Source organism: Phyllobates terribilis, unplaced genomic scaffold (genome assembly GCF_046119375.1).
Source record: "Phyllobates terribilis strain yellow unplaced genomic scaffold, ASM4611937v1 Scaffold_123__1_contigs__length_5148117, whole genome shotgun sequence".
Lineage (NCBI taxonomy): Eukaryota > Metazoa > Chordata > Amphibia > Anura > Dendrobatidae > Phyllobates > Phyllobates terribilis.
This window is the reverse complement of record NW_027362883.1, coordinates 342,958-355,254: the sequence shown is the minus strand read 5'-3', so window position 1 is coordinate 355,254 and position 12,297 is coordinate 342,958. Positions and strand designations below refer to the sequence as shown.

General features: G+C 43.8%; 5 non-coding genes across 5 annotated transcripts; all 5 read right to left on the bottom strand.

Annotated features, from left to right (window-relative positions):
- Positions 1 to 1,060: 1,060 nt before the first annotated feature.
- LOC141202632 (U2 spliceosomal RNA) lies at positions 1,061 to 1,260 on the bottom strand. The gene has a single exon (XR_012273860.1). It is a non-coding gene; the product is annotated as a U2 spliceosomal RNA (small nuclear RNA).
- A 6,071-nt stretch (positions 1,261 to 7,331) lies between these two features.
- Positions 7,332 to 7,522, bottom strand: LOC141202443 (U2 spliceosomal RNA). The gene has a single exon (XR_012273715.1). It is a non-coding gene; the product is annotated as a U2 spliceosomal RNA (small nuclear RNA).
- Positions 7,523 to 8,637: 1,115 nt separating this feature from the next.
- Positions 8,638 to 8,828, bottom strand: LOC141202187 (U2 spliceosomal RNA). The gene has a single exon (XR_012273469.1). It is a non-coding gene; the product is annotated as a U2 spliceosomal RNA (small nuclear RNA).
- Positions 8,829 to 9,943: 1,115 nt separating this feature from the next.
- Positions 9,944 to 10,134, bottom strand: LOC141202310 (U2 spliceosomal RNA). Its single transcript, XR_012273587.1, has one exon. It is a non-coding gene; the product is annotated as a U2 spliceosomal RNA (small nuclear RNA).
- A 1,115-nt stretch (positions 10,135 to 11,249) lies between these two features.
- Positions 11,250 to 11,440, bottom strand: LOC141202369 (U2 spliceosomal RNA). Its single transcript, XR_012273644.1, has one exon. It is a non-coding gene; the product is annotated as a U2 spliceosomal RNA (small nuclear RNA).
- Between the last annotated feature and the right edge of the window lie 857 nt (positions 11,441 to 12,297).

The following is a 12,297-nucleotide window of genomic DNA, read 5'->3' as shown; positions in this document are numbered from 1 at the left end:
TGGAGATGAGCTCCTGGACTCCCGTTAAGAAGACATGTTGTCAACCTCTAGATCCCTTACATGCCTGCACTTTTCGGCTTGCTGCTGCTGCAATCCACGCGTTTTAGATCTGCATAACTCCACCTCTTTAAACACAGCACCTTCACCCCCTGCTGTTCCCACCCGCCTCAACACCGTTGGAAGGGAGGAGAACCAATTAAGGCGGGGGGGTGGGGTGGAACGAGCAGCTGTCTACCCTTAGCAGGAGGGCTCCTGATTACATACCTCTCCTGCTGCTGCTGCTGCTGGCTGTCCAGCAGCAGACTGAAGGTGGCTGCTGCTGTGCACAGGTATATAAAGGCTCAGAGCCTATTATGACACGCGCAGCCAGCGTTCCATTGCCACATTCCATCTACTGCAGGCAGGATACCTGGCTGGCTGAATGTCGCTGAGAAGCTCACAGAGACCGCCATAAGCAACAGTTTAACAGAATGCCACAGACTAATCAACCAAACTTTTTGGGTTGGGTTCTCTTTTATAGTCTGCAGGCATTAAATGAAAGAAGTCAGTGTTCCAGCAGAAGGAGACAACGTTTCAGAAAAGGTATTGTAGCAAACCAAAAAAGAAATTTTAAGCGCAGCAGAGTAACCAGCGCACATACCTGTTAGCTCAGGTGAGTTTAAAAGGCTGCTGTTGATAACAAGGGCATTTGCTAAATAGATGGTGTGTGTGCAACAATATACTGAAAGGTCAATTATATTGTGCAGCTTATCTCACCACCTGTAGTTATTTAGGTGAAAGCTCCAAAATGCTTGCCTAATATGTCTGTTTATCCAAAAGGAAGTAAAAAGGGAGAGCTAGAAAGATAGCATTGCATCACATTACATGGCAATGCAATGCACAGTTGCTGAAGTTGAACCAAAATGAGCTTGTAATCTGGCTTCTGCAACTTTGAACATGAAAAATCCAATGAGGAGAAGAAAAGCAGAGCCAAAGAGTCCATCTCAAAATCCGACAAACAAGCAAAATGAACAAAAAACATTGAATTCAATTCTTTCTGATTTTAGAAACTGCATTAAAGAAGGGGTGCACCGGTCCTGGAGATACTGCAATACCAGGTCAATGCGTGGAGTGGACAGAGCAAGCTCTTTTTCCATCTCCCTGTTCTAAAAATCCATTTAATATATGGTCCCCAGATAGGGGACGTATCAGATATTAAACTGATAAGAACAGATTTTTTTTTTTTTTTTTTTCCTCAGATTAAGACCCACATTAATTTATGCATCATAGCGCATATTCACATAACGGGTTCTCAAATCATCATTCGGAAAAACAAAAACAAAATCCCAAAAATCACAACCCTGCAATTAACTGTTACTTACTGTAAGAAGTCCAATGTGAAAAGTTCCAGAGTGCTTCTGCTGCTGTCTCACCATACTTCTTTTTATCCAATAAATAGGCATAAAACAGTCTAGCAAGAAAAATCTTTCTGCATTCCATGGGGGAAAAAACAATCTTTTTAAAAATCACCAAATTCCGAACGTCCCATAAAACCTCTTTATATATGACAAAAATAATCCAGCTTGCCCGCTTCCTTTGCGAGTACTTAAAATCTTGACCTATTAAAATCCTTTCAAAATCGAAACAATGAAAACCAACTAAAGCAACAAACATACGTGACAACAAGGTAAAAACTTTTTTAGCAAAAAAACAGTCCCAAAAAATATGCTGTATTGTTTCCACCTTATTGCAACCTTCCCTAGGACATAGTTCTTGAACCTTTATCCCCCGGTCATTCAAAAAAGCCCTTGTTGGCAAGCATCCATGCAACGCCATCCAGGTTACATCCTTCTGTCTGTTGCTGATTCCACGCATGAAAAAAAGCTTCCACACCTGTCCAGACTGTGCATTATTACAAAACGGCACATCACATAACATCTCCTTCTTCTTAATACCTGAGACAATCAGTTTTTTGTCCGGTCTAACCATGGAGCTTATCCCATTTTGATCATAGAAGGACCTAAGCACCACATAAAAAAACGGTATCACAAACGAAACTGGTTTTCTTAAATCCTTCTCACACCAGCTCCATTTCTGGAAAAGCCGTCCTGCTAAATATTTGCACATGTCCGCAGTCCTGTTATTGCACTGGGATAATTTATAAATGTACAAAAAATAATGCATTCTTAAAAATAAGTCAATGTTAGGAAAATCACAACCCCCATTTTCCACAGAACACATAACCATTCCTCTTCTTAGTTTCTCCATTTTGGATCCCCAAAAAAACACAAACAGTTTCCTTGTCACTCTCTTTGTCCAAAGCACAGCAGGTGGGAAAATCAAAGCAGTGTACAGCAGAAGCGGGAGAATCACAGACTTGATTACCAGCACTTTCCCTCTCAGCGACAGGTTCCTTAGTTTCCAAAAGTTCAACTTCTGATCCATTTTGTCTTCTAGAATCTTCAGGCTGCTTTTCCCTTTCAGTTCCTTCTCAAAGATGACACCAAGAACCTCAATTTCCTCCCTACTCTCCACTCCTGCCACGTTAACCTCAACCTGCCTCCCAAAGTTACAAAGCTGGCACTTTCCCCAATTCACCGCCATACCAGCCACACAACAAAAAATCCTTACGTGCAAATTCACTCTATTGAGATCCGCCTGTGAACCACAAGTAAAAACAATATCATCCATATAACTTAAAGACTTGACTGGACCCCCGGATCCCCCAGGAATAAAAACACCAGCCACACACTTGTCAACTTGCACACTTTTTAAAAGGGCCTCCACCACACAGATAAAAAGAATTGGTGACAGGGGACAACCCTGCCTAACTCCCGATAAAATATTAAAACTGGAACTCACATGCCCATTAACTAAAATCTGGCTACTGACCCCACAATAAAAACTCTTAATGACCATCAATAATTTATCCGGAACACCAAGGTGACTTAAAGCAGAGAACAAAAATCTATGTGATATTTTATCAAAGGCTTTCTCCAGGTCCACCGACTGTAACAAAAGAGCATTCTTATTCAAATTAGCCTGATAAATTAAGTCTCTTAGAAGCAGCAAATTATCTGAAATTTTCCTACCAGGCACTGCACATGCCTGATACTCCCCCACCATATCACCTATCACATCTGCCAGTCTACCAGCCACAATTTTAGAAATAATTTTGTAATCACTGTTTAACAATGTTATGGGCCTCCAATTTTTAATATCCCTCATGTCCCCTTTCTTATGAATCAGCGTAACAATCCCCCTACGCATAGAAACCGATAAAATCCCATGAGTAAAACCATATTGCACCACCCGGGAAAACTCCACACCTATAATATCCCAAAATCTAACATAAAATTCAGCAGGAAGACCATCACAGCCTGGCGTCTTGCCTTTCGCCAAGCCATCCACTGCCCGTCTAATTTCATCTTTCCCAACCTCCTCACTTAAAAACCCAATTTTCTCCTCAGGAATATTATTAGTTAATACTTTGCAATAATCATTAATTTCCGCATCACTGGCTCTACTATCGTTAGAGAAGAGTGTTTCATAAAAGGAAAGAATACTGCCAATCATCTCATCCCCAGATACCTCCCCTGCAGGAGAAAAAACAGACTTAAAAACCCCTTTAGGTTTAAAACATTTTTTAAAAAAGTATCTCGAACATTGCTCATTTTCCTCCATGTGCTTTATTTTTGCCTTAAACATAATAGTCTTCCCTTTTTCAATAAGTATCTTCTTCAGTTCGTCCTTCAAATCTGCAATCTCTTTATCCACCTCCATCCCCGCTCTCTTAAACTTATGGAGTACTTCCAATTTTGAAATAACAGCAGCATCATGATCCCTTTTGGCTTTCGCTCTCCTAAAACACACCCCTTTAAAATAACATGCAAATTTCTCCTTAGCCCAGTCCCACCACTCTAGCAAATCTTTAAAAAGGTGCTGTTCAGACACACAAGACAAAAACACTTTATTAAAACCAACCTTAACACTCTCCTCTTCCAGCAGGCTTACGTTCAGCTTCCAGAGTCCCTTTCCAAAAGCCAGGGACTCAGCTATACACAGATCTACCACTATCATCTTGTGGTCAGAAAAAGTCGTCATCACGTGGTTGCACTTGGCCACCTTAATCCCTTCAGACATAAAAACATAGTCAATTCGGGAAACACTACGTCCACTGTCTGATATGTATGTGAACTTATCACTTGGCCCAACCATCAGACCAGCATCCGTGTAGCGTAAATCCTGCACAATCTGATTTAAAATATTAGACGTAACATCAGTCCTACCTTCCGTAGAGCTCTTACGATCTTTTGCGGATCTGACACAATTAAAATCTCCAGCCACTATAGTGAAGTCTCTGCCTGGTAAAAACAAACTTTAGAGACTCCAAAAACCCAACTCTTGCTTGTTTATCAGCAGGGGCATAAACATTAAAAACCCGTACCCGCTGACCTAAAAAATCCACTAATAAAAACAAACATCTCCCAGGTATGATTACTTTAAACTCTAAAACCTTTAGACTGGAATTACACAGTAAAATGCCCACCCCTTCATTCCTGTTTTCTGAGCATGGGGACCAAAAAGATTGCCCCTTATTCCACTCACTCTCATGCGGGGCAGATTTAATTACACATTCCTGCAGACAGACAATATCTGCATTCACACTCTCAATGTACTCCAGTATCCCTGCTCTCCTACAAGCAGAACCAATCCCTCGTACATTCAGAGAAGCAACACACAACGCCATCATAACAACAGGAAAAAATCTCCACCATACCCGATCCATCATGAACCAGGAGAAAACCCACTCCTGCCACCCACTTTTCTACGTATATCAGGCGACTCAGAACTCGAGTCCCTGTTAGAATAACCTGGTCTTAGGGAGACTGGATCTTCCTGCCCCCCAGACCAACACCCCTCCACCTTACTTCTTTTAATCACGGAGGCATAACTCTCCTCCTTGCCATCATCTTCCTCCTCATTTTCACTCCAATCACTGTTAACCCTATCACGCTGCTGAGGGGTTATAGTTCCATCCGAATCAGAATCCTCCTCCTCCAAAACCTCCATTTCCTCACCCCCATCTCTTCCCAAAACAGGATTCACTGACTCCGCCATATTAGACAAATCCATCCCATCACCCGGGCCATGCACATCAGCTACTTTGTTTATTACTTCCAGCCCCTCCCTCAAACCAACTTTCTTCTGGCTCCGCCCCTTTTCCTCCATCTTGGGCACCGCATGGTCTCTTCCCCTACCACCATCTTGTTTTTGGCTTTCCCCCTCTGAGTCTGAGCCTTCGCCCTCCTCCCCACTTTCCTGCCGAGTCTTCTTCTGCCTCTCTTCAGCGTCCACCTGTGACCTAGGAATCTGAGCCCACAATCTACATTTCCTTGCAAGGTGATCTGCATGTCCACACAAATCACACACCTTATTCATTGGGCAACCACTTGCAACATGCCCAGATTTCCCACAACCTCTACAAACATCACCTTGCACTGGACAATCTTTCTGAACATGTCCAAACTCATGACACTTCCTACAATATTCCATCTGTCCATTATAAAAACAAAATCCCCTTTCTCCTCCGATAGAAAACTGTGCAGGAATGCTCTTGGCACCCCCAATAGCTCTATCATCCGGTCTCAGTTTTACAACATATCTCCTCTTGCCATTTAGATAATTGTATTTGTTCTTCATTCTTCCCAAAAATTTAACCTCACTACAATACCGAGCTAAAAAATTGGAAACAGTCTCATCCGGAACTTTAGGGTTATACATGTGCACAACCACATACTTATATGTCTGCTGGAACAGAGGTTCCAGTGCAATAAACTCTAGGCATTTCAATTCCTTTTCTTCCTTCATTCGTACCAACTCCATGTAGACTCTCTGGCAAATACTCAAAGAAACAAAAGTGATATCATAAATTCCTTGTTTCTGAAAATCCTGCAGTGCCAATACATCCGTTACCTTCAAGCCATTAATGTTCTTCAAGACAACAACGCAAACTTGGTCCAAACCGATTTCTCCTTCATGACCTGCAGCCACCTTCAGACGGACCGAGTCCTCTAATCCACGTGTTTTCTCCACCATTTTTACAGCAGATAAACACAATCGCCGCTCAATCGCACACTAGGGCCCCACAAGGGGGAACCCCAGTCACAACTGCCCTCCAAACAACACCAGCAGCAGAAAACCACCACTGATCTTGCCAAAAGGCCGAGAAGCGATAACCAGAATTGGTTTCAAACTACGGAGCCACCCAAGGATCCTGAAAAGTCCATTTGTGGAGATGAGCTCCTGGACTCCCGTTAAGAAGACATGTTGTCAACCTCTAGATCCCTTACATGCCTGCACTTTTCGGCTTGCTGCTGCTGCAATCCACGCGTTTTAGATCTGCATAACTCCACCTCTTTAAACACAGCACCTTCACCCCCTGCTGTTCCCACCCGCCTCAACACCGTTGGAAGGGAGGAGAACCAATTAAGGCGGGGGGTGGGGTGGAACGAGCAGCTGTCTACCCTTAGCAGGAGGGCTCCTGATTACATACCTCTCCTGCTGCTGCTGCTGCTGGCTGTCCAGCAGCAGACTGAAGGTGGCTGCTGCTGTGCACAGGTATATAAAGGCTCAGAGCCTATTATGACATGCGCAGCCAGCGTTCCATTGCCACATTCCATCTACTGCAGGCAGGATACCTGGCTGGCTGAATGTCGCTGAGAAGCTCACAGAGACCGCCATAAGAAACAGTTTAACAGAATGCCACAGACTAATCAACCAAACTTTTTGGGTTGGGTTCTCTTTTATAGTCTGCAGGCATTAAATGAAAGAAGTCAGTGTTCCAGCAGAAGGAGACAACGTTTCAGAAAAGGCATTGTAGCAAACCAAAAAAGAAATTTTAAGCGCAGCAGAGTAACCAGCGCACATACCTGTTAGCTCAGGTGAGTTTAAAAGGCTGCTGTTGATAACAAGGGCATTTGCTAAATAGATGGTGTGTGTGCAACAATATACTGAAAGGTCAATTATATTGTGCAGCTTATCTCACCACCTGTAGTTATTTAGGTGAAAGCTCCAAAATGCTTGCCTAATATGTCTGTTTATCCAAAAGGAAGTAAAAAGGGAGAGCTAGAAAGATAGCATTGCATCACATTACATGGCAATGCAATGCACAGTTGCTGAAGTTGAACCAAAATGAGCTTGTAATCTGGCTTCTGCAACTTTGAACATGAAAAATCCAATGAGGAGAAGAAAAGCAAAGCCAAAGAGTCCATCCCAAAATCCGACAAACAAGCAAAATGAACAAAAAACATTGAATTCAATTCTTTCTGATTTTAGAAACTGCATTAAAGAAGGGGTGCACCGGTCCTGGAGATACTGCAATACCAGGTCAATGCGTGGAGTGGACAGAGCAAGCTCTTTTTCCATCTCCCTGTTCTAAAAATCCATTTAATATACGGTCCCCAGATAGGGGACGTATCAGATATTAAACTGATAAGAACAGATACTACACTTGATCTTAGCCAAAAGGCCGAGGAGCGATAACCAGAATTGGTTTCAAACTACGGAGCCACCCAAGGATCCTGAAAAGTCCATTTGTGGAGATGAGCTCCTGGACTCCCGTTAAGAAGACATGTTGTCAACCTCTAGATCCCTTACATGCCTGCACTTTTCGGCTTGCTGCTGCTGCAATCCACGCGTTTTAGATCTGCATAACTCCACCTCTTTAAACACAGCACCTTCACCCCCTGCTGTTCCCACCCGCCTCAACACCGTTGGAAGGGAGGAGAACCAATTAAGGCGGGGGGTGGGGTGGAACGAGCAGCTGTCTACCCTTAGCAGGAGGGCTCCTGATTACATACCTCTCCTGCTGCTGCTGCTGCTGGCTGTCCAGCAGCAGACTGAAGGTGGCTGCTGCTGTGCACAGGTATATAAAGGCTCAGAGCCTATTATGACACGCGCAGCCAGCGTTCCATTGCCACATTCCATCTACTGCAGGCAGGATACCTGGCTGGCTGAATGTCGCTGAGAAGCTCACAGAGACCGCCATAAGCAACAGTTTAACAGAATGCCACAGACTAATCAACCAAACTTTTTGGGTTGGGTTCTCTTTTATAGTCTGCAGGCATTAAATGAAAGAAGTCAGTGTTCCAGCAGAAGGAGACAACGTTTCAGAAAAGGCATTGTAGCAAACCAAAAAATAAATTTTAAGCGCAGCAGAGTAACCAGCGCACATACCTGTTAGCTCAGGTGAGTTTAAAAGGCTGCTGTTGATAACAAGGGCATTTGCTAAATAGATGGTGTGTGTGCAACAATATACTGAAAGGTCAATTATATTGTGCAGCTTATCTCACCACCTGTAGTTATTTAGGTGAAAGCTCCAAAATGCTTGCCTAATATGTCTGTTTATCCAAAAGGAAGTAAAAAGGGAGAGCTAGAAAGATAGCATTGCATCACATTACATGGCAATGCAATGCACAGTTGCTGAAGTTGAACCAAAATGAGCTTGTAATCTGGCTTCTGCAACTTTGAACATGAAAAATCCAATGAGGAGAAGAAAAGCAAAGCCAAAGAGTCCATCCCAAAATCCGACAAACAAGCAAAATGAACAAAAAACATTGAATTCAATTCTTTCTGATTTTAGAAACTGCATTAAAGAAGGGGTGCACCGGTCCTGGAGATACTGCAATACCAGGCCAATGCGTGGAGTGGACAGAGCAAGCTCTTTTTCCATCTCCCTGTTCTAAAAATCCATTTAATATATGGTCCCCAGATAGGGGACGTATCAGATATTAAACTGATAAGAACAGATACTACACTTGATCTTAGCCAAAAGGCCGAGAAGCGATAACCAGAATTGGTTTCAAACTACGGAGCCACCCAAGGATCCTGAAAAGTCCATTTGTGGAGATGAGCTCCTGGACTCCCGTTAAGAAGACATGTTGTCAACCTCTAGATCCCTTACATGCCTGCACTTTTCGGCTTGCTGCTGCTGCAATCCACGCGTTTTAGATCTGCATAACTCCACCTCTTTAAACACAGCACTTTCACCCCCTGCTGTTCCCACCCGCCTCAACACCGTTGGAAGGGAGGAGAACCAATTAAGGCGGGGGGTGGGGTGGAACGAGCAGCTGTCTACCCTTAGCAGGAGGGCTCCTGATTACATACCTCTCCTGCTGCTGCTGCTGCTGGCTGTCCAGCAGCAGACTGAAGGTGGCTGCTGCTGTGCACAGGTATATAAAGGCTCAGAGCCTATTATGACACGCGCAGCCAGCGTTCCATTGCCACATTCCATCTACTGCAGGCAGGATACCTGGCTGGCTGAATGTCGCTGAGAAGCTCACAGAGACCGCCATAAGCAACAGTTTAACAGAATGCCACAGACTAATCAACCAAACTTTTTGGGTTGGGTTCTCTTTTATAGTCTGCAGGCATTAAATGAAAGAAGTCAGTGTTCCAGCAGAAGGAGACAACGTTTCAGAAAAGGCATTGTAGCAAACCAAAAAATAAATTTTAAGCGCAGCAGAGTAACCAGCGCACATACCTGTTAGCTCAGGTGAGTTTAAAAGGCTGCTGTTGATAACAAGGGCATTTGCTAAATAGATGGTGTGTGTGCAACAATATACTGAAAGGTCAATTATATTGTGCAGCTTATCTCACCACCTGTAGTTATTTAGGTGAAAGCTCCAAAATGCTTGCCTAATATGTCTGTTTATCCAAAAGGAAGTAAAAAGGGAGAGCTAGAAAGATAGCATTGCATCACATTACATGGCAATGCAATGCACAGTTGCTGAAGTTGAACCAAAATGAGCTTGTAATCTGGCTTCTGCAACTTTGAACATGAAAAATCCAATGAGGAGAAGAAAAGCAAAGCCAAAGAGTCCATCCCAAAATCCGACAAACAAGCAAAATGAACAAAAAACATTGAATTCAATTCTTTCTGATTTTAGAAACTGCATTAAAGAAGGGGTGCACCGGTCCTGGAGATACTGCAATACCAGGTCAATGCGTGGAGTGGACAGAGCAAGCTCTTTTTCCATCTCCCTGTTCTAAAAATCCATTTAATATATGGTCCCCAGATAGGAGACGTATCAGATATTAAACTGATAAGAACAGATACTACACTTGATCTTAGCCAAAAGGCCGAGAAGCGATAACCAGAATTGGTTTCAAACTACGGAGCCACCCAAGGATCCTGAAAAGTCCATTTGTGGAGATGAGCTCCTGGACTCCCGTTAAGAAGACATGTTGTCAACCTCTAGATCCCTTACATGCCTGCACTTTTCGGCTTGCTGCTGCTGCAATCCACGCGTTTTAGATCTGCATAACTCCACCTCTTTAAACACAGCACCTTCACCCCCTGCTGTTCCCACCCGCCTCAACACCGTTGGAAGGGAGGAGAACCAATTAAGGCGGGGGGTGGGGTGGAACGAGCAGCTGTCTACCCTTAGCAGGAGGGCTCCTGATTACATACCTCTCCTGCTGCTGCTGCTGCTGGCTGTCCAGCAGCAGACTGAAGGTGGCTGCTGCTGTGCACAGGTATATAAAGGCTCAGAGCCTATTATGACACGCGCAGCCAGCGTTCCATTGCCACATTCCATCTACTGCAGGCAGGATACCTGGCTGGCTGAATGTCGCTGAGAAGCTCACAGAGACCGCCATAAGCAACAGTTTAACAGAATGCCACAGACTAATCAACCAAACTTTTTGGGTTGGGTTCTCTTTTATAGTCTGCAGGCATTAAATGAAAGAAGTCAGTGTTCCAGCAGAAGGAGACAACGTTTCAGAAAAGGCATTGTAGCAAACCAAAAAAGAAATTTTAAGCGCAGCAGAGTAACCAACGCACATACCTGTTAGCTCAGGTGAGTTTAAAAGGCTGCTGTTGATAACAAGGGCATTTGCTAAATAGATGGTGTGTGTGCAACAATATACTGAAAGGTCAATTATATTGTGCAGCTTATCTCACCACCTGTAGTTATTTAGGTGAAAGCTCCAAAATGCTTGCCTAATATGTCTGTTTATCCAAAAGGAAGTAAAAAGGGAGAGCTAGAAAGATAGCATTGCATCACATTACATGGCAATGCAATGCACAGTTGCTGAAGTTGAACCAAAATGAGCTTGTAATCTGGCTTCTGCAACTTTGAACATGAAAAATCCAATGAGGAGAAGAAAAGCAAAGCCAAAGAGTCCATCCCAAAATCCGACAAACAAGCAAAATGAACAAAAAACATTGAATTCAATTCTTTCTGATTTTAGAAACTGCATTAAAGAAGGGGTGCACCGGTCCTGGAGATACTGCAATACCAGGTCAATGCGTGGAGTGGACAGAGCAAGCTCTTTTTCCATCTCCCTGTTCTAAAAATCCATTTAATATATGGTCCCTAGATAGGGGACGTATCAGATATTAAACTGATAAGAACAGATACTACACTTGATCTTAGCCAAAAGGCCGAGAAGCGATAACCATAATTGGTTTCAAACTACGGAGCCACCCAAGGATCCTGAAAAGTCCATTTGTGGAGATGAGCTCCTGGACTCCCGTTAAGAAGACATGTTGTCAACCTCTAGATCCCTTACATGCCTGCACTTTTCGGCTTGCTGCTGCTGCAATCCACGCGTTTTAGATCTGCATAACTCCACCTCTTTAAACACAGCACCTTCACCCCCTGCTGTTCCCACCCGCCTCAACACCGTTGGAAGGGAGGAGAACCAATTAAGGCGGGGGGTGGGGTGGAACGAGCAGCTGTCTACCCTTAGCAGGAGGGCTCCTGATTACATACCTCTCCTGCTGCTGCTGCTGCTGGCTGTCCAGCAGCAGACTGAAGGTGGCTGCTGCTGTGCACAGGTATATAAAGGCTCAGAGCCTATTATGACACGCGCAGCCAGCGTTCCATTGCCACATTCCATCTACTGCAGGCAGGATACCTGGCTGGCTGAATGTCGCTGAGAAGCTCACAGAGACCGCCATAAGCAACAGTTTAACAGAATGCCACAGACTAATCAACCAAACTTTTTGGGTTGGGTTCTCTTTTATAGTCTGCAGGCATTAAATGAAAGAAGTCAGTGTTCCAGCAGAAGGAGACAACGTTTCAGAAAAGGCATTGTAGCAAACCAAAAAAGAAATTTTAAGCGCAGCAGAGTAACCAGCGCACATACCTGTTAGCTCAGGTGAGTTTAAAAGGCTGCTGTTGATAACAAGGGCATTTGCTAAATAGATGGTGTGTGTGCAACAATATACTGAAAGGTCAATTATATTGTGCAGCTTATCTCACCACCTGTAGTTATTTAGGTGAAAGCTCCAAAATGCTTGCCTAATAT